Here is a 22,090-nt window from a genome sequence, read left to right on the forward strand (position 1 = left end):
TACAAGATCACATACAAGCTCATACAGGCTAACAGACAGACACAGTTACAAGATCACATACAAACTCATACAGGCTAACAGACAGACACAGTTCCAAGATCACATACAAACTCATACAGTCTAACAGACAGACAGACAGACACAGTTACAAGATAACGTACAAACTCATACAGGCTAACAGACAGACACAGTTACAAGATCACATACAAACTCATACAGGCTAACAGACAGACACAGTTACAAGATCACATACAAACTCATACAGGCTAACAGACAGACAGACACCGTTACAAGATCACATACAAACTCATACAGGCTAACAGACAGACAGTTACAAGATCACATACAAACTCATACAGGCTAACAGACAGACACAGTTACAAGATCACATACAAACTCATACAGGCTAACAGACAGACAGACAGACACAGTTACAAGATCACATACAAACTTATACAGGCTAACTAACAGACAGACAGACACAGTTACAAGATCACATACAAACTCATACAGGCTAACAGACAGACAGACACAGTTACAAGATCACATACAAACTCATACAGGCTAACAGCCAGACACAGTTACAAGATCACATACAAACTCATACAGGCTAACAGACAGACAGACACAGTTACAAGATCACATACAAACTCATACAGGCTAACAGACAGACAGAAACAGTTACAAGATCACATACAAACTCATACAGGCTAACAGCCAGACACAGTTACAAGATCACATACAAACTCATACACGCTGACAGACAGACAGACACAGTTACAAGATCACATACAAACTCATACAGGCTAACAGCCAGACACAGTTACAAGATCACATACAAACTCATACAGGCTAACAGACAGACAGACACAGTTACAAGATCACGTACAAACTCATACAGACAGACAGACACAGTTACAAGATCACATACAAACTCATACAGGCTAACAGACAGACAGAGTTACAAGATCACATACAAACTCATACAGGCTGACAGACAGACACAGTTACAAGATCACATACAAACTCATACAGGCTGACAGACAGACAGAGTTACAAGATGACATACAAACTCCTACAGGCTGACAGACAGGAAGGCACGGTTACAAGATCACATACAAAATCATACAGGCTAACAGACAGACAGACACAGTTACAAGATCACATACACACTCATACAGGCTAACAGACAGACACTGTTACAAGATCACATACAAACTCATACAGGCTTACAGACAGACACAGTTACAAGATCACGTACAAACTCATACAGGCTAACAGACAGACACAGTTACAAGATCACGTACAAACTCATACAGGCTGACAGACAGACACAGTTACAAGATCACATAGAAACTCATACAGGCTGACAGACAGACACAGTTACAAGATCACATACAAGCTCATACAGGCTAACAGACAGACACAGTTACAAGATCACATACAAACTCATACAGGCTAACAGACAGACACAGTTCCAAGATCACATACAAACTCATACAGTCTAACAGACAGACAGACAGACACAGTTACAAGATAACGTACAAACTCATACAGGCTAACAGACAGACACAGTTACAAGATCACATACAAACTCATACAGGCTAACAGACAGACACAGTTACAAGATCACATACAAACTCATACAGGCTAACAGACAGACAGACACAGTTACAAGATCACATACAAACTCATACAGGCTAACAGACAGACACAGTTGCAAGATTACATACAAACTTATACAGGCTAACAGACAGACAGACACAGTTACAAGATCACATACAAACTCATACAGGCTGTGTGTGAGTATATGTTTGTATCTATGTGTAAGCATATGTTTGTGTATTTGTGTGTGATTATATGTTTGTGTATTTGTGTGTGATTATATGTTTGTGTGTGTATGTTTGCAAGTATACAGGCTAACAGACAGACACAATTACAAGATCACATACAAACTCATACAGGCTAACAGACAGACAGACAGACAGTTACAAGATCACATACAAACTCATACAGGCTAACAGACACAGTTACAAGATCACATACAAACTCATACAGGCTAACAGACAGACACAGTTGCAAGATTACATACAAACTTATACAGTCTAACAGACAGACAGACACAGTTACAAGATCACATACACACTCATACAGGCTAACAGACAGACAGACACAGTTACAAGATCACATACACACTCATACAGGCTAACAGACAGACACAGTTACAAGATCACATACAAACTCATACAGGCTGTGTGTGAGTATATGTTTGTATCTATGTGTAAGCATATGTTTGTGTGTGTATGTGTGTGAGTATATGTTTGTGTATTTGTGTGTGATTATATGTTTGTGTGTGTATGTTTGCAAGTATACAGGCTAACAGACAGACACAATTACAAGATCACATACAAACTCATACAGGCTAACAGTCAGCCAGACACAGTTACAAGATCACATACAAACTCATACATGCTGTGATGAGAGCAGGATGTGATGTCACTAGTTTGGGGGCGGGGCTTAGGTCCGGTGTCTGTGTCGCAGTTAGTTTAGTACTAAACTAACTGACTAGATGTGTATTTCTATGCTCTGCAATAAAATAGAGTTGTACCATCATTGCTGTGTCCTGCATATGTCCTGCATCTCATGACATGGTGTCAGAAGTTCTGGACTACGCTTCTGTTTCTGATGATGACGATGTCAAAGTTTACCCCACCTGAGCCTTTTGACTTTTCTCAGCCTGCAGCTTGGCCCACATGGCGTCAGCGGTTTCAGCGCTTCAGAATTGCTTCCAAACTGAACAAGGAGAGTGGTGATGTACAAGTTAATTCTCTTTTATACTCTATGGGGAAGGATGTGGAGCCAGTGTTCAATGCTTTTACTTTCCAAGAAGGAGAAGAATTTGACTTTGATATAGTTATGGATAAACTCAGTGCCCACTTTGTGCCCAAAAGAAATGTGATTCATGAGAGAGCTTGTTTTCACAAACGTAATCAGCGTGTGGGAGAATCTGTGGAGTCATTTGTGCGCAGCCTGGATGAATTAGCTGAATTCTGTGAGTTTGGTGTTGCTAAAGAAGAGCAAATCAGAGACAGAATAGTTATTGGAATTGCAGATGCTGAAGTCTCCCTGAAGCTTCAGTTAGAGCCTGATTTAACATTAGATGGGGCTATTAGGATGGCCCGCCAGAGTGAACTGGTGAAAAAGCAGAGTGCTGATCTGAGGTCTGAGAGTATTGTGGATGAAGTGCAACAGTCTAGGAAAACTGCTAGTGAAAGGCACAGTGTGAGCGGTAGATCTAAAGTAATGGAAAATCCTAGAAGTGGATGGACGCAACATACCCGATGCACACTGTGCTACCGTGCCCATGATCAGAGTGTTATATGCCCGGCCAGAGATAAAAGATGCAGAAAATGTAACAGAATGGGCCATTTTGAAGTGGTGTGTAAAACTGAATACATTAAGGAGATGCAGGTGGACAGTGACCAGGAGGGTCAGGAAGTGTCTTTTGTGGGGTCTGTTGTGGAACGGCCAAGCTCAGAGGAAGATTGGAAAGTTACTTTTACTGTAATGGGAGACAAAGTTGATTTTAAGATTGACACAGGAGCAGATATCACTGTAATGTCTTTTGCTGAATTTATGAAACTGCCTCGACAGCCCCAGCTGGCGAAGGTTACTACAAATGTCCATAGTCCTGGTGGCCGCATTGATTGTGCGGGGAAATTTCTTGCCAGCTGTGAGTACAAGCAAAGAAAGTTCACCATGTGGGTGCATGTGATTCGAGGTCAGTGTGTTAACAATTTATTGAGCAGAAAAGCAGCCTGTGACTTGGGCCTCGTGGCCAGAGTGAATGAGATTTCCGAAGATATGTTTGGCGAGTTGGGCCTACTGAATTGCAAACCAGTCCGTATAGCACTTAAAAGTGAAGCAGTCCCATACAGTATTTCTACTCCTCGTAGAATTCCGTTCCCGCTCATGCCTCAGGTGGAGAAAGAGCTTATGCGCATGAAGTCTATGGGGGTTATTGAAGAGGTTGTTGAAGCGACTGATTGGTGTGCCCCCATTGTTCCAGTTGCAAAGAAAAACGGAAAGGTGCGCATCTGCGTGGACCTGAAAAGGTTGAATGAGGCAGTGAAGAGAGAGAGATTTGCGCTGCCGACATTAGAAGATATAGCTCCAAAGTTGGCTGGGGCGAAGTTCTTTTCCACATTAGATGCTTCTAGCGGCTTTTGGCAGATCCCCCTGGATCCAAAGTGCCGCAAACTGACTACCTTTATCACACTGGTAGGTCGGTTCTGCTTCTGCAGACTCCCCTTTGGGATATCCTCCGCTCCTGAAATCTTTCAAAGGGAAATTAGTTCTCTCCTGAGTGACCACGTGGGCACAGCGGTCGTCATGGACGACATTCTAGTGTATGGGTCTACAGTGGAGGAGCATGATCAGCGTTTAAGTTGTGTGCTACAGGCTATCAAAGAGTCTGGGCTGAAGCTGAATAAAGAAAAATGTCATTTTAGGAAAACTGAATTATGCTACTTTGGGCATATCATCAACGGGGATGGCATCAAGCCAGACCCCGAGAAAATTTGTGCTATTGAACAGATGAAAAGTCCTTCTGATGTACATGAGCTGAGACAAATATTGGGCCTTGTAAATTACGTGGGCAAGTTTCTTCCAGATTTATCAACAGTTTTACACCCTATCACAGAGTTGCTTAAGAAAGACGTTGCCTGGGTCTGGGGACCTTCACAAGAAAAGGCTTTCCTGCTGGCCAAGTCCCTGCTGGAGTCTGCCCCAGTGCTGGGGTTCTACGACCCTTCAAAAAAAACTGTGGTTAGTGCCGATACAAGCAGTTATGGGTTGGGGGCTGCACTCCTGCAGTTAAATGAGAATAAACTACAGCCCATAGCCTACTGTTCCCGCACACTGATGGCTGCGGAGTCAAAATACGCTCAAATAGAGAAAGAGTGCCTGGCTGCAGTTTGGGCCTGTGAGCGCTTTCAGCGTTATCTAGTGGGTTTGGAGAAATTTAGTCTGGAAACTGACCACAAACCGCTAGTCCCTCTAATCAACTCCTATGACATTGACAAAACACCCTTGAGATGCCAGAGACTTTTAATGAGACTGCTCAGGTTCAATGTTCAGGCAGTGCATGTGCCGGGGAAACAACTGGTTGTGGCAGATACACTATCCAGGCTCCCGCTGGCTGCTGCTGAAGAATCCTCCACAGAATCTGATGTGAAAGTGTACGTTGATTCAGTTTTGGCCTCTAAGTCCATTTCTTCAAGGACTATGCAAGAGTCACCGTGATAAGGCTATCACTGGGCCCCTATAGGAGGCTCTTACATCCGGTGTAAATAGGTTGCTAGTGCAAGAAATAGGATGATGAAACAACTAGCATTGAGACAAAAGACAGTGTTTTACACCAGTATGCTAACACAGTACATAAAAATATGAGAAATGAAAAACAAAAAATATAAAATATGAAAAATATATACAAATCAATGGTATATGCACCCCAATCTGGAAAGTCCAGCGAAACTCTTCAAATGTCCATCAGTGTTTGAACAGGCTGCTCTCTGTCTTCACCCCACTGGATGATGTATTCTAAGATGTAAAACAAAAACAAAAACAGAGGCGCCACATGTGTGGATCAATATAACCAGAAATCCAGTATAGGAGTAGAATAAGGGTACTCACAAGCGGAGCGGCACTCTCTTGTGCCAGTAGGGGCGGGCTGGTTTTTAACAGCAAACCAGCTGGCTGTGTGTCTCCCAGATGGATGGAGGGTGCTTGTCTCCTGGATATCAAACACTGGTCCAAAACTGCAGAGGAAGGAGGAGGAAGAGCTACAGTGCCCTTAGGTTACTGCTATGAGGGTAGTAACACCAACACCAGACTTATGTAAAAGTATAAAATCAGTATTTTATTATACACAATAAAAATACCAAATGGTATAACAAATTACAGCTGGGTGATGACAACCTATCTCCCCATAGACCATACAATATTGCGACGCGTTTCTCGGGGAACACCCCGTTTCCTCAGGCTTGTATGTTTGTAGTATGCATGAATGCCCTTTATATAGGGTTTAGTAACCTAATGTTCAAATGAACCCTCCCCTTCCTTTACACGGATTAACCTATCATGTCCTTCCTTTCCAAACACTCCCCATTGTTGTGGATATGTGCTGTTAAATTAATTCTAATTATGTACCTCAGTTAAGTTTGAATTTTTATAACTTCATTTGTCTCTATGTCTCTAGTGTTCATATATAAATAAGTGATTAGATCGATAGTTAACTGTCTCGATCGTTCACTATGTATCATGTTGTTGTCGTCAAAAAACTAGCATATGTTCCGTGCCTAGCCAATAGGATTACGGCCATATCGGGGGCCTGTTCTGACATGGCAATCCCATTGGTTACGTTCTAGGCTGCATGAAATGTTATCATGACGCAATGTCATGTGATCAGGGGTGTGGCAAATAGCTGTTGCATGTTATATTGTCATGACGTAATGTCATGTGATCGAAGATGTGCCAAATTGCTATTGCCGTAATTTACGTCTAAAGGGAATGACGTGTGATCACGTGATCACTGCGGCCCAAACCTCTATAGCTTTACCCCATTGTAGTTGCTAGGAGTGACATAATTACGCCCACATATAACTGTAGAGCCAATGAGGAAGCGCAATTGTGACTAATGTAATGTCACTGGTTGTACATATATCACTAGTGTCAAACTGATAATGATAGATGGAAAATGCAGGTTAGTAAGTGTATTACGCTAATAGTCCGATTTACACATTGTGGACCCATTGCAATCTAACATTGATGTGAAATACACTGATTAGGGCTGTGTTTGTGAAAAAATACAATATAAATGAGTGATTAGTGTTCCGAGGTCTATGTGTTGTCATAATAAAAAGTAATGTGTATAATATACTGGAAATATTGGTATGAGTGATGACCAACTAATAAATAAATGATCATAATATAATGAAATAAGGGAAAAGGTGTAGGTAATGACTAACTAGTGAATAGTGCTCCGGATTTAAATGATAACATATGTGGTAGAAAGAAAATAACTAGAACAAAGTGACATTGTCACCCGATGAAATAATGTGATGTACAAATGTACTGGGGGTATTAGTGTAAGTGATATTAATGGGCTATATTAAAAGTGTATTATATTTAGATAATTGCCAAAAGATGATAATATTGTTATCCGATGTTCTCTGTGAATATGTAAATGTGCTACTAAAAGTAAAAATAAGTGAAAAGTTGATATAATGAACTCGAACTGTTAGGATAAAAATGCCATGTATAAAATATACTTAGTCTAAATTCCCACTGTATAAACACGTGACTATAATTGGAATTTCTCTATGGATAGAATTTTTCTTTGGTTTGAGATATATATAATTTGTGATTGTGAACCAACAACAATGGGGTGTCAAAAAGTCCAGCGAACAAAAAGCACATCTAGCCAAATATATATTCTAACAGCTAGCCAAACATATATTGGATATAACAATGTCTCATATATACATATGAACAAAGAATTCTACACAAATGCTGCAGAGTCTATGACCTCGTTCAGGCCAATGGGAAATAAACTATTGAATTTATAGATCCAATAGGTTTCCCTTTGTCTCAATTTGGAAAACCTATTGTACATATTACTGGGAGGGATTCTTTCCAATGGTGTTATTTTAAATGAACATTTACCAGGAATATAACTATTACATATATGTCTAGAAACACTGTGTTTCAGCAATTTGGATTCAATGTTCCTCAGATGTTCACTCCATCTGGTCCTGACCTTTCTACAGGTCCTACCTATATACTGGATTCCACATTGGCAGGACAAAGCGTATATTATGTAGTTGGAATCACAGGACAATCGATTTCTAATAGGTATTACTTCTTTTGTGTGGTTAACTATTATGTCACTGTAACCATGTGTTATATATTTACACATGTGGCATCGTTTCTTCCCACATCTAAAGGTCCCTATTTTGCTAAAAGTATGATTATTGTGAATCTGATCTCTCTGTCTTATGATATTAGTAGATCTCCTTTTTGACATCACCACCTTACTAGGGGCTAGTTTTTGTTTGTAAGTGGGGGCTCTCTTGAACACTAATTTAGGTTGTAATGGAAGTGTTTTCTTCAGAACGGGGTCTTTTAGAAGAATCGGCCAATGTTTTTTAAGGACTTTGTTAATGATTTTATGGTTAGAGTTGTATTGTGTAATAAACAAAGGTTGTTTATTAGCAAAGGTTTCCTTATCTCTGTCTTTTGTTATGACTGAGGATAATAATTGCTCCCTATGTAGGTTCTTGGCTTTTGTAACTAATTCCGCAGGGTATCCTTTTTCGATAAATCTACATTTTAGGATCTGCGATTGCTGATTGTATTGGTCAATGGTGCTGCAGTTTCTTCGCAGTCTACAAAACTGACTAAAAGGAATGTTAGTTTTCCATTTAGTTAAATGGTTGCTTGAGAAGTGTAGGAAATTATTACAGTCCACCTTTTTAAAAAAAGTGGACGTGGATATATTCTCTTCTTGGTCCCAGGATAGAATGACATCCAAAAATTCTATACTTTCTTTTTGTAAATTATGGGTGAAGCTAATGCCCATATTGTTGTCATTTAAATGTGATACAAAATCCAAGGCTTCTGATTCTAAACCATCAAAAATAAAGATCAGGTCATCTATATAACGGCCATAGAACACCAGATTGCCCCTCCATTGCGAATTGTATATATAGTGATCTTCATAGCAACCCATAAAAAGGTTGGCAAAACTAGGGGCAAATCTGGTGCCCATGGCCGTTCCCCTAATCTGTAGAAAAAAAGAATCAAGAAACTGAAAATAATTGTGTTTTAAAATGAAATTAATAAGTGAGATCAGATATTCTTTTTGGTTTAAAGGCATATATAAATCTCTATTCAAATATATCGAGGTGGTGTTAATCCCCAAATCATGAGATATATTCGAATACAGTGATCCAACATCACATGTAAGCCAAATATACTTCTTATTTTTATCCAATTGCACAAGAGAAAGTTTATTGAGCAGGTCTTTAGTGTCCTTAATGTAGGATGGTAAAGTGATGACATACCTCTGTAGGTAAATGTCTATATATTCTGACAATCTGTCGGTGATACTATTCATGCCAGCTATAATGGGCCTACCAGGAGGCTCTTTTTCATTCTTGTGCAGTTTGGGTAGGTGGTAGTAATAAGGTATGCTAGGATGGTCTGGGGTTAGGTATCTTTTCTCTTTTTTGGTGAGGATCTGTAAATTAAGGCCTTGTTCCAATAAGGTGTTAAGAATTTTTATATACTCTATGGTGGGATCGTACTTTAGTTTAGTGTAATAATTGGTATCCTCTAGAATTCTACAAGCTTCTTTTACATAGTCAGAATAATTCTGCAGCACTATGCCACCGCCCTTATCTGCCTGGCGGATGACCAGGTTCTGGTCATCCATCAGACTTTTAAGGGCCCTGGCTTCGTTGGGCCAAGTTTTCTTTTTACCCATAATCCTTTTTGGCATTGATTCGAAATCTTCTAAGACTAGTTGCTGATATAGGTCTATATAAGACACTTCTTCCTTGGGTGGATAAAAGGATGAGGGGGGAGCCATTGAAGTATGTATTACTCCTTCAAAAAGTTCCTCCATTAGTGAGCTAGGATCATATGATATAACCGTAGAGGGATTTCTCATTTGACCTGAATTTAATAGTATAGGTGAGCCCTCTATATTGTGTTTTCTCAAAGCCTTCATTGCGAAATATCTCTGAATTGATAATTTGCGTGTGTATTTATTTAAATCCACAAACCACAAACCCACAAACCCACGTGGGAACCAACATGGGGACTACAATGGTAACCGTAACATTGATACCCAGCAATATAATGAGGGCCCGGGTACTAACCGGAATTTAGAACCTCATTATAATAGATCAAACTATGCAGATAGGGATTATAGAGGTACACCACAATATCAGGAATACCACAACCCTAATTATATTCCCATTAATAACAGATTCCAAGCCCTCAGCTCCGGGCAGGATGAGGTATTTGATCAATTGAGAGAAGCAAGACCCTCTACATCAAAGGCCACTACCACTCCCCCCATTTCATCTGGGCCTTTTTTAGAGAATTCGAACCTCGCACCCTTATGGAGGCGACCGAACCCTACTACAAATCAAAAGAAAAGACCACATCCAAACGGGGAAGGCGAGGGAGAGGGAAAACCAACAAAAAAGAAAAACTCACAAAATTAAGAAAGGGTATATGTAATCTCTCTTCCCATATACTCTCAGATGATGAGGTGAGAGTTCTGGGAAGAGGTCTTTCCTATTGCCCTCCTAACCCGCATAACATTTTTGAACTTTTTGTGGATTTAAATAAATACACACGCAAATTATCAATTCAGAGATATTTCGCAATGAAGGCTTTGAGAAAACACAATATAGAGGGCTCACCTATACTATTAAATTCAGGTCAAATGAGAAATCCCTCTACGGTTATATCATATGATCCTAGCTCACTAATGGAGGAACTTTTTGAAGGAGTAATACATACTTCATTGGCTCCCCCCTCATCCTTTTATCCACCCAAGGAAGAAGTGTCTTATATAGACCTATATCAGCAACTAGTCTTAGAAGATTTCGAATCAATGCCAAAAAGGATTATGGGTAAAAAGAAAACTTGGCCCAACGAAGCCAGGGCCCTTAAAAGTCTGATGGATGACCAGAACCTGGTCATCCGCCAGGCAGATAAGGGCGGTGGCATAGTGCTGCAGAATTATTCTGACTATGTAAAAGAAGCTTGTAGAATTCTAGAGGATACCAATTATTACACTAAACTAAAGTACGATCCCACCATAGAGTATATAAAAATTCTTAACACCTTATTGGAACAAGGCCTTAATTTACAGATCCTCACCAAAAAAGAGAAAAGATACCTAACCCCAGACCATCCTAGCATACCTTATTACTACCACCTACCCAAACTGCACAAGAATGAAAAAGAGCCTCCTGGTAGGCCCATTATAGCTGGCATGAATAGTATCACCGACAGATTGTCAGAATATATAGACATTTACCTACAGAGGTATGTCATCACTTTACCATCCTACATTAAGGACACTAAAGACCTGCTCAATAAACTTTCTCTTGTGCAATTGGATAAAAATAAGAAGTATATTTGGCTTACATGTGATGTTGGATCACTGTATTCGAATATATCTCATGATTTGGGGATTAACACCACCTCGATATATTTGAATAGAGATTTATATATGCCTTTAAACCAAAAAGAATATCTGATCTCACTTATTAATTTCATTTTAAAACACAATTATTTTCAGTTTCTTGATTCTTTTTTTCTACAGATTAGGGGAACGGCCATGGGCACCAGATTTGCCCCTAGTTTTGCCAACCTTTTTATGGGTTGCTATGAAGATCACTATATATACAATTCGCAATGGAGGGGCAATCTGGTGTTCTATGGCCGTTATATAGATGACCTGATCTTTATTTTTGATGGTTTAGAATCAGAAGCCTTGGATTTTGTATCACATTTAAATGACAACAATATGGGCATTAGCTTCACCCATAATTTACAAAAAGAAAGTATAGAATTTTTGGATGTCATTCTATCCTGGGACCAAGAAGAGAATATATCCACGTCCACTTTTTTTAAAAAGGTGGACTGTAATAATTTCCTACACTTCTCAAGCAACCATTTAACTAAATGGAAAACTAACATTCCTTTTAGTCAGTTTTGTAGACTGCGAAGAAACTGCAGCACCATTGACCAATACAATCAGCAATCGCAGATCCTAAAATGTAGATTTATCGAAAAAGGATACCCTGCGGAATTAGTTACAAAAGCCAAGAACCTACATAGGGAGCAATTATTATCCTCAGTCATAACAAAAGACAGAGATAAGGAAACCTTTGCTAATAAACAACCTTTGTTTATTACACAATACAACTCTAACCATAAAATCATTAACAAAGTCCTTAAAAAACATTGGCCGATTCTTCTAAAAGACCCCGTTCTGAAGAAAACACTTCCATTACAACCTAAATTAGTGTTCAAGAGAGCCCCCACTTACAAACAAAAACTAGCCCCTAGTAAGGTGGTGATGTCAAAAAGGAGATCTACTAATATCATAAGACAGAGAGATCAGATTCACAATAATCATACTTTTAGCAAAATAGGGACCTTTAGATGTGGGAAGAAACGATGCCACATGTGTAAATATATAACACATGGTTACAGTGACATAATAGTTAACCACACAAAAGAAGTAATACCTATTAGAAATCGATTGTCCTGTGATTCCAACTACATAATATACGCTTTGTCCTGCCAATGTGGAATCCAGTATATAGGTAGGACCTGTAGAAAGGTCAGGACCAGATGGAGTGAACATCTGAGGAACATTGAATCCAAATTGCTGAAACACAGTGTTTCTAGACATATATGTAATAGTTATATTCCTGGTAAATGTTCATTTAAAATAACACCATTGGAAAGAATCCCTCCCAGTAATATGTACAATAGGTTTTCCAAATTGAGACAAAGGGAAACCTATTGGATCTATAAATTCAATAGTTTATTTCCCATTGGCCTGAACGAGGTCATAGACTCTGCAGCATTTGTGTAGAATTCTTTGTTCATATGTATATATGAGACATTGTTATATCCAATATATGTTTGGCTAGCTGTTAGAATATATATTTGGCTAGATGTGCTTTTTGTTTGCTGGACTTTTTGACACCCCATTGTTGTTGCTTCACAATCACAAATTATATATATCTCAAACCAAAGAAAAATTCTATCCATAGAGAAATTCCAATTATAGTCACGTGTTTATACATTGGGAATTTAGACTAAGTATATTTTATACATGGCATTTTTATCCTAACAGTTCGAGTTCATTATATCAACTTTTCACTTATTTTTACTTTTAGTAGCACATTTACATATTCACAGAGAACATCGGATAACAATATTATCATCTTTTGGCAATTATCTAAATATAATACACTTTTAATATAGCCCATTAATATCACTTACACTAATACCCCCAGTACATTTGTACATCACATTATTTCATCGGGTGACAATGTCACTTTGTTCTAGTTATTTTCTTTCTACCACATATGTTATCATTTAAATCCGGAGCACTATTCACTAGTTAGTCATTACCTACACCTTTTCCCTTATTTCATTATATTATGATCATTTATTTATTAGTTGGTCATCACTCATACCAATATTTCCAGTATATTATACACATTACTTTTTATTATGACAACACATAGACCTCGGAACACTAATCACTCATTTATATTGTATTTTTTCACAAACACGGCCCTAATCAGTGTATTTCACATCAATGTTAGATTGCAATGGGTCCACAATGTGTAAATCGGACTATTAGCGTAATACACTTACTAACCTGCATTTTCCATCTATCATTATCAGTTTGACACTAGTGATATATGTACAACCAGTGACATTACATTAGTCACAATTGCGCTTCCTCATTGGCTCTACAGTTATATGTGGGCGTAATTATGTCACTCCTAGCAACTACAATGGGGTAAAGCTATAGAGGCTTGGGCCGCAGTGATCACGTGATCACACGTCATTCCCTTTAGACGTAAATTACGGCAATAGCAATTTGGCACATCTTCGATCACATGACATTACGTCATGACAATATAACATGCAACAGCTATTTGCCACACCCCTGATCACATGACATTGCGTCATGATAACATTTCATGCAGCCTAGAACGTAACCAATGGGATTGCCATGTCAGAACAGGCCCCCGATATGGCCGTAATCCTATTGGCTAGGCACGGAACAAATGCTAGTTTTTTGACGACAACAACATGATACATAGTGAACGATCGAGACAGTTAACTATCGATCTAATCACTTATTTATATATGAACACTAGAGACATAGAGACAAATGAAGTTATAAAAATTCAAACTTAACTGAGGTACATAATTAGAATTAATTTAACAGCACATATCCACAACAATGGGGAGTGTTTGGAAAGGAAGGACATGATAGGTTAATCCGTGTAAAGGAAGGGGAGGGTTCATTTGAACATTAGGTTACTAAACCCTATATAAAGGGCATTCATGCATACTACAAACATACAAGCCTGAGGAAACGGGGTGTTCCCCGAAAAACGCGTCGCAATATTGTATGGTCTATGGGGAGATAGGTTGTCATCACCCAGCTGTAATTTGTTATACCATTTGGTATTTTTATTGTGTATAATAAAATACTGATTTTATACTTTTACATAAGTCTGGTGTTGGTGTTACTACCCTCATAGCAGTAACCTAAGGGCACTGTAGCTCTTCCTCCTCCTTCCTCTGCAGTTTTGGACCAGTGTTTGATATCCAGGAGACAAGCACCCTCCATCCATCTGGGAGACACACAGCCAGCTGGTTTGCTGTTAAAAACCAGCCCGCCCCTACTGGCACAAGAGAGTGCCGCTCCGCTTGTGAGTACCCTTATTCTACTCCTATACTGGATTTCTGGTTATATTGATCCACACATGTGGCGCCTCTGTTTTTGTTTTTGTTTTACATTTCTTCAAGGAAACTGGAAGAGATAAAGAAAGAGACATATTTGGACACAGATCTGCAAGAAGTTATAAGGTACATAAAAGAAGGCTGGCCCGAGAGCCGGGCAGCCTGGATGTCTTTAAATGCTTACCAGCCAGAGAGGTCGCAGCTCACGGAGCTGGAGGGGTTGGTGCTGTTCCAAGACCGCATTGTAATTCCTGTCAGCATGAGGAAGGAGATGTTAAACAGGATTCACAATGGCCACTTAGGCATTACAAAGTGCAGAGAAAGGGCAGCTACAGCTGTTCAGTGGCCTGGGATCAGCTCCGACATTGCAAATCACGTGTCTAAATATGCCTCTTGCCGGGAACGCCGGCCTACTCAGAGAAGGGAGCCCTTGATGTCTACTCCGCTGCCTGCGGGGCCGTGGCAGAAAATAGCTGCTGATTTGTGCGAACTGCACGGGAAAAAGTTCCTTGTTGTGATCGACTACTATTCCAGGTATTTGGAGATTGCACCCCTGAATGATATCACAAGTCAGGCCGTTATCATTCGCCTGAAGAGCTTGTTCGCCCGCTGGGGCATTCCAATGGAACTAGTGAGTGATAATAGTATGCAGTTTGCTTCTACAGAGTTCAGTGCTTTCAGCAGGGAGCATGGTTTTGTACATTCCACTGTGCTGTGTCCTGCATATGTCCTGCATCTCATGACACATGCTAACAGACAAACACAGTTAAAAGATCACATACAAACTCATACAGGCTAACAGACAGACAGACAAATTACAAGATCACATACAAACTCATACAGGCTAACAGACAGACACAGTTACAGGATCACATACAAAGTCATACAAGGTAACATACAGACATACATAGTTACAAGATCACATAAAAACTCATACAGGCTAACAGACAAACAGACACAGTTACAAGATCACATACAAACTCATACAGGCTAACAGACAGACAGTTACAAGATCACATACAAACTCATACAGGCTAACAGACAAACAGACACAGTTACAAGATCACATACAAACTCATACAGGCTAACAGACAGACACAGTTACAAGATCACATACAAACTCATACAGGCTAACAGACAGACAGACACAGTTACACGATCACATACAATCTCATACAGACTGACAGACAGACACAGTAACAAGATCACATACAAACTCATACAGGCTGACAGACAGACAGACACAGTTACAAGATCACATACAAACTCATACAGGCTAACAGACAGACACAGTTACAAGATTACATACAAACTCATACAGGCTGACAGACAGACAGACACAGTTACAAGATCACATACAAACTCATACAGGCTAACAGACAGACAGACACAGTTACACGATCACATACAAACTCATACAGGCTATCAGACAGACAGACACAGTTACACGATCACATACAAACTCATACAGGCTATCAGACAGACAGACACAGTTACAAGATCACATACAAACTCATACAGGCTAACAGACAGACAGACACAGTTACAAGATCCCATACAAGCTCATACAGGCTAACAGACAGACAGACACAGTTACAAGATCACATACAAACTCATACAGGCTAACAGACAGACAGACACAGTTACAAGATTACATACAAACTCATACAGGATAACAGACAGACACAGTTACAAGATCACATACAAACTCATACAGGCTAACAGACAGACAGACACAGTTACAAGATCACATACAAGCTCATACAGGCTAACAGACAGACAGACACAGTTACAAGATCACATACAAACTCATACAGTCTAACAGACAGACAGACACAGTTACAAGATCATATACAAACTCATACAGGCTAACAGACAGACAGACACAGTTACAAGATCACATAAAAACTCATACAGGCTAACAGACTGACACAGTTACAAAATCACATACAAACTCATACAGGCTAACAGAAAGACACAGTTACACGATCACATACAAACTCATACAGTCTAACAGACAGACAGACACAGTTACAAGATCACATACAAACTCATACCGGCTAACAGACAGACAGACACAGTTACAAGATCACATACAAACTCATACAGGCTAACAGACAGACAGACACAGTTACAAGATCACATAAAAACTCATACAGGCTAACAGACTGACACAGTTACAAAATCACATACAAACTCATACAGGCTGTGTGTGAGTATATGTTTGTGTCTATGTGTGAGTATGTGTTTGTGTGTGTGAGTATATGTTTGTGTGTGTATGTGTGTGATTATATGTTTGTTTGTGTGTGAGTATATATGTGTGTGTGTGTGAGTATATGTTTGTGTGTGTATGTTTGTGAGTATATGTTTGTGTGTGTGTGTGCATGTGTCTGTGCATTATAAGGAGGGTACAGAGGGTGTGTGTATGATTATATGTTTGTGTGTGCATGTGTGTGAGTAAGTATATGTTTGGTATACATACAGGCTAACATACAGACAGACAGTAACAAGATCACATACAAACTCATACAGGCTAACAGACAGACAGACACAGTTACAAGATCACATACAAACTCATACAGGCTAACAGTCAGACACAGTTACAAGATCACATACTGTTACAAACTGCTATTTGTAACTGGCCCTTTAAATGGAAAATTGCCCTGCTTCTCTGGATTTTTGAGAAGCCTATTTGCCAGCCTCCTTCCTCATGACTATGGCCCCTGGAAGATTGTGCCCCTGAAAACATATTAACTTTTATTGGGTGTGTATGGCCCTTTAAGAACCGTCTGGGGACATATTGTGACTTTGGTGAACAATGCCCCTTTAAGACTATGTCCCCAGACCTGTAAAATAGCTTGTCCCTGGCTTTCTCCCACTTGGTTCAGTGAATGGGACTTGCTGAGCCAGGTGCCACACAGGCAGAGTGTTCCACAGAGGGGGAGCACTGTTACAGAAGCATTGGTTTTCATTGTGTGCCATTAAGTGCTATGTGACAGACCCTTCAGTCAGAACTAAAGAGATAACTTTGTTCAGCTTCAAGAAGCTTTCTAAATACAAGTTGGCTGGGATCAGCTCTAATTAAGTTTAGTGATAAAACATTCCCATTGTCTAATCAGACTGCTAGTAGTGATAAGGTGGACTGCATTGTTTTCTTGTGTGTAATGTTATCTGCTGTTGTGGCCTGTAAAAGGGCGTTGCCTCTCTATCTAAATGTATCAAATGTGTGATTGGGGATTTTATGCCTCCCCCTGAGAGTGTCCTGTTTGCATGTAACCTCAATAAAAACCAGGCTGTGTGTTCCAGCACATGAGACCTTTTCTGACCCTCTAACTTGCAGCATTGACTCATGTTTGTAGGGGACAGCTGTAATCACTACAGGGATTGCTATGCTCTATATACTCCCTTAGCTACTGAGCTCCTGTAAGAGCTCTTGTTCCTGATCCTGCTTCGCTCACAAAAGGAAGAGGTTCACCTACTGGAGCCTGGTCGTAGGTCCAGGGCGCAGAGCAGACGGCGAGATACCAGCCCAACAGCGGTGGTTCGTAGAGTCTGCATTACTTATGGTGGCTACGCAGCAGTTATAGTGTCTACGGTGCTGATGATCCTTTAGGGAACGCTAGGAGCATCCTTTTCTACGGTCCAACTTCCAGCCAGCCTGGAGGCAACCGTAACATTTGGCGGCAGCGGTGGGATCGCGTCCTAGCGCAAGGAGCAGCACCCCAACAGCACTGGTATCGTAGGAGAGTTATTGAGGGCAACGCTAGCCACTGAGCAGCGTCCCTACCTAGAGCAGCATGGAGCTGACAAGATACTGGTCAGAACCCTGTGAAGAGCACCTCAACCGGATCCGTCGCTTTGAGGGCGCGGATTTCGTTCCAGAGGTAAAGAGGCGGCTAGTCCGATATGGTCCAGACCCTGCGCAGGAGGTAGTCAGTCGCATCATCCGGGAATTGGACACGGAGAACGAAGCGGCACGAGCCTTTGAGCGTCAACTGTGGAGTTTGAGGGTATGGACACCAGGTCTCTCTCCCCAGCCGCAGCATGTTCCACAGGGAGAGGAGAGCAGCGACCTCCCTCCCCAGCGGCAGTATACCGTGCAGAGGGAAGAGACAACCGGTCTCCTTCCCCAACCCCAACCAGAGATAACAGAGGCAGCAGGCCTCATAGACTGGTCCTGGGAGGACCCCCAGCAGGCAGGTGGAGATGGGACTGCAGTCTCTCTACCGGCCCTACAGGGATGCTGGGCAGGCGGCCCAGATCCCCAGCGACAGACCCAGCTACAGGGAGGGGAGAGCATCGACCTCCCTCCCCAGCCGGAGTGTGCCTTCCAGGGAGAGGAGACAACCGGTCTCTCTCCCCAGCCGCAGCATGTTCCACAGGAAGCGGAGAGCATTACATCCCTTCCCAAAGGCAGACGGAGTATCAGGAGGAGGAGGTAAGCCAATCTCCCCCTCCCCAACTAACTCCTAACTTGGGCCCAGGGTTAACAGTGGAGATGTTAACCCCCACTGACCCTTACGTTCCCTTTGCCACCAGGCAGGACTATGCCCCAATTCCCCCAGCAGAAGAGCTGGCATCAGGACAGAGCGCTGCTGACCTCTGCCCTACAGACCCCCTTGTTACAGGACTGGCCTGCAAACCCCTCACCCCAGCAGAAGCGCTGGCACCAGGGCAGAGTGCCGCTGGTCTCTGCCCCCCAAGTACCATCAGCTATTTGCCCAGCTGCGCCAGGAAGGCCGAGGATGCTACACTTTCATCCTACAACCTGGAACCTACAGGCCAGTACTACGTATTGTGGGGGGGCTACTTTGCTGCTAATGTTTATTTGTGGGTGGGTTGCAAGACTAACTTAGGCACTGACCGACAGGAGGTCAGGTGCCTGGTTAGTCTCCCTCCAAAAGGGGAGATATGTTACAAACTGCTATTTGTAACTGGCCCTTTAAATGGAAAATTGCCCTGCTTCCCAGGATTTTGGAGAAGCCTAATTGCCAGCCTCCTTCCTCATGACTATGGCCCCTGGAAGATTGTGCCCCTGAAAACATATTAACTTTTATTGGGTGTGTATGGCCCTTTAAGAACCGTCTGGGGACATATTGTGACTTTGGTGAACAATGCCCCTTTAAGACTATGTCCCCAGACCTGTAAAATAGCTTGTCCCTGGCTTTCTCCCACTTGGTTCAGTGAATGGGACTTGCTGAGCCAGGTGCCACACCGGCAGAGTGTTCCACAGAGGGGGAGCACTGTTACAGAGGCATTGGTTTTCATTGTGTGCCATTAAGTGCTATGTGACAGACCCTTCGGTCAGAACTAAAGAGATAACTTTGTTCAGCTTCAAGAAGCTTTCTAAATACAAGTTGGCTGGGATCAGCTCTAATTAAGTTTAGTGATAAAACATTCCCATTGTCTAATCAGACTGCTAGTAGTGATAAGGTGGACTGCATTGTTTTCTTGTGTGTAATGTTATCTGCTGTTGTGGCCTGTAAAAGGGCGTTGCCTCTCTATCTAAATGTATCAAATGTGTGATTGGGGATTTTATGCCTCCCCCTGAGAGTGTCTTTTTTGCATGTAACCTCAATAAAAACCAGGCTGTGTGTTCCAGCACATGAGACCTATTTCTGTCCCTCTAACTTGCAGCTTTGACTCATGTTTGTAGGGTACAGCTATAATCACTACAGGGATTGCTATGCTCTTCATACTCCCTTAGCTACACGGATTGCTACAGAAGGAAGAGGTTCACCTACTGGAGCCTGGTCATAGGTCCAGGGCGCAGAGCAGACGGCGAGATACCAGCCCAGCAGCGGTGGTTCATAGAGTCTGCATTACGTATGGTGGCTACGCAGTAGTTATAGTATCTACGGTGCTGCTGCTCCTTTGGTGAGCGCTAGGAGCATCCTTTTCTACGGTCCAACTTCCAGCCAGCCTGGAGGCAACCGTAACACATACAAACTCATACAGGCTGTGTGTGAGTATATGTTTGTGTCTATGTGAGAGTATGTGTTTGTGTGTGTGAGTATATGTTTGTGTGTGTGTTTGCGAGTATGTTTGTGTGTGTGTATATGTTTGTGTGTGTATGTTTGTGAGTATATGTTTGTGTGTGTGCATTATAAGGAGGGTACAGAGGTTTTGTGTATGAGTATATGTTTGTGTGTGCATGTGTGTGAGTAAGTATATGTTTGGTATACATACAGGCTAACATACAGACAGACAGTAACAAGATCACATACAAACTCATACAGGCTAACAGACAGACAGACACAGTTACAAGATCACATACAAACTCATACAGGCTAACAGACAGACACAGTTACAAGATCACATACAAACTCATACAGGCTAACAGACAGACACAGTTACAAGATCACATACAAACTCATACAGGCTAACAGAGAGACAGACACAGTTACAAGATCACATACAAACTCATACAGGCTAACAGACAGACACAGTTACAAGATCACATACAAACTCATACAGTCTAACAGACAGACAGACACAGTTACATGATCACATACAAACTCATACAGTCTAACAGACAGACAGACACAGTTACAAGATCACATACAAACTCATACAGTCTAACAGACAGACAGACACATTTACAAGATCACATACAAACTCATACAGGCTGACAGACAGACAGACACAGTTACAAGATCACATACAAACTCATACAGGCTAACAGACAGACAGACACAGTTACACGATCACATACAAAGTCATACAGGCTGACAGACAGACACAGTTACAAGATCACATACAAACTCATACAGGCTAACAGACTGACAGACACAGTTACAAGATCACATACAAACTCATACAGGCTAACAGATAGACAGACACAGTTACAAGATCACATACAAACTCATACAGGCTAACAGACAGACAGACACAGTTACAAGATCACATACAAACTCATACAGGCTAACAGACAGACAGACACAGTTACAAGATCACATACAAACTCATACAGGCTAACAGACTGACAGACACAGTTACAAGATCACATAGAAACTCATACAGGCTAACAGACAGACAGACACAGTTACAAGATCACATAGAAACTCATACAGGCTAACAGACAGACACAGTTACAAGATCACATACAAACTCATACAGGCTAACAGACAGACAGACACAGTTACAAGATCAAATACAAACTCATACAGGCTAACAGACAGACCGACACAGTTACAAGATCACATACAAACTCATACAGTCTAACAGACAGACAGACACAGTTACACGATCACATACAAACTCATACAGTTTAACAGACAGACAGACACAGTTACAAGATCACATACAAACTCATACAGGCTAACAGACAGACAGACACAGTTACAAGATCACATACAAACTCATACAGGCTGTGTGTGAGTATATGTTTGTGTCTATGTGAGAGTATGTGTTTGTGTGTGTGAGTATATGTTTGTGTGTGTGTTTGCGAGTATGTTTGTGTGTATATGTTTGTGTGTGTATGTTTGTGAGTATATGTTTG

Source organism: Bombina bombina, chromosome 5, assembly GCF_027579735.1.
Source record: "Bombina bombina isolate aBomBom1 chromosome 5, aBomBom1.pri, whole genome shotgun sequence".
NCBI lineage: Eukaryota > Metazoa > Chordata > Amphibia > Anura > Bombinatoridae > Bombina > Bombina bombina.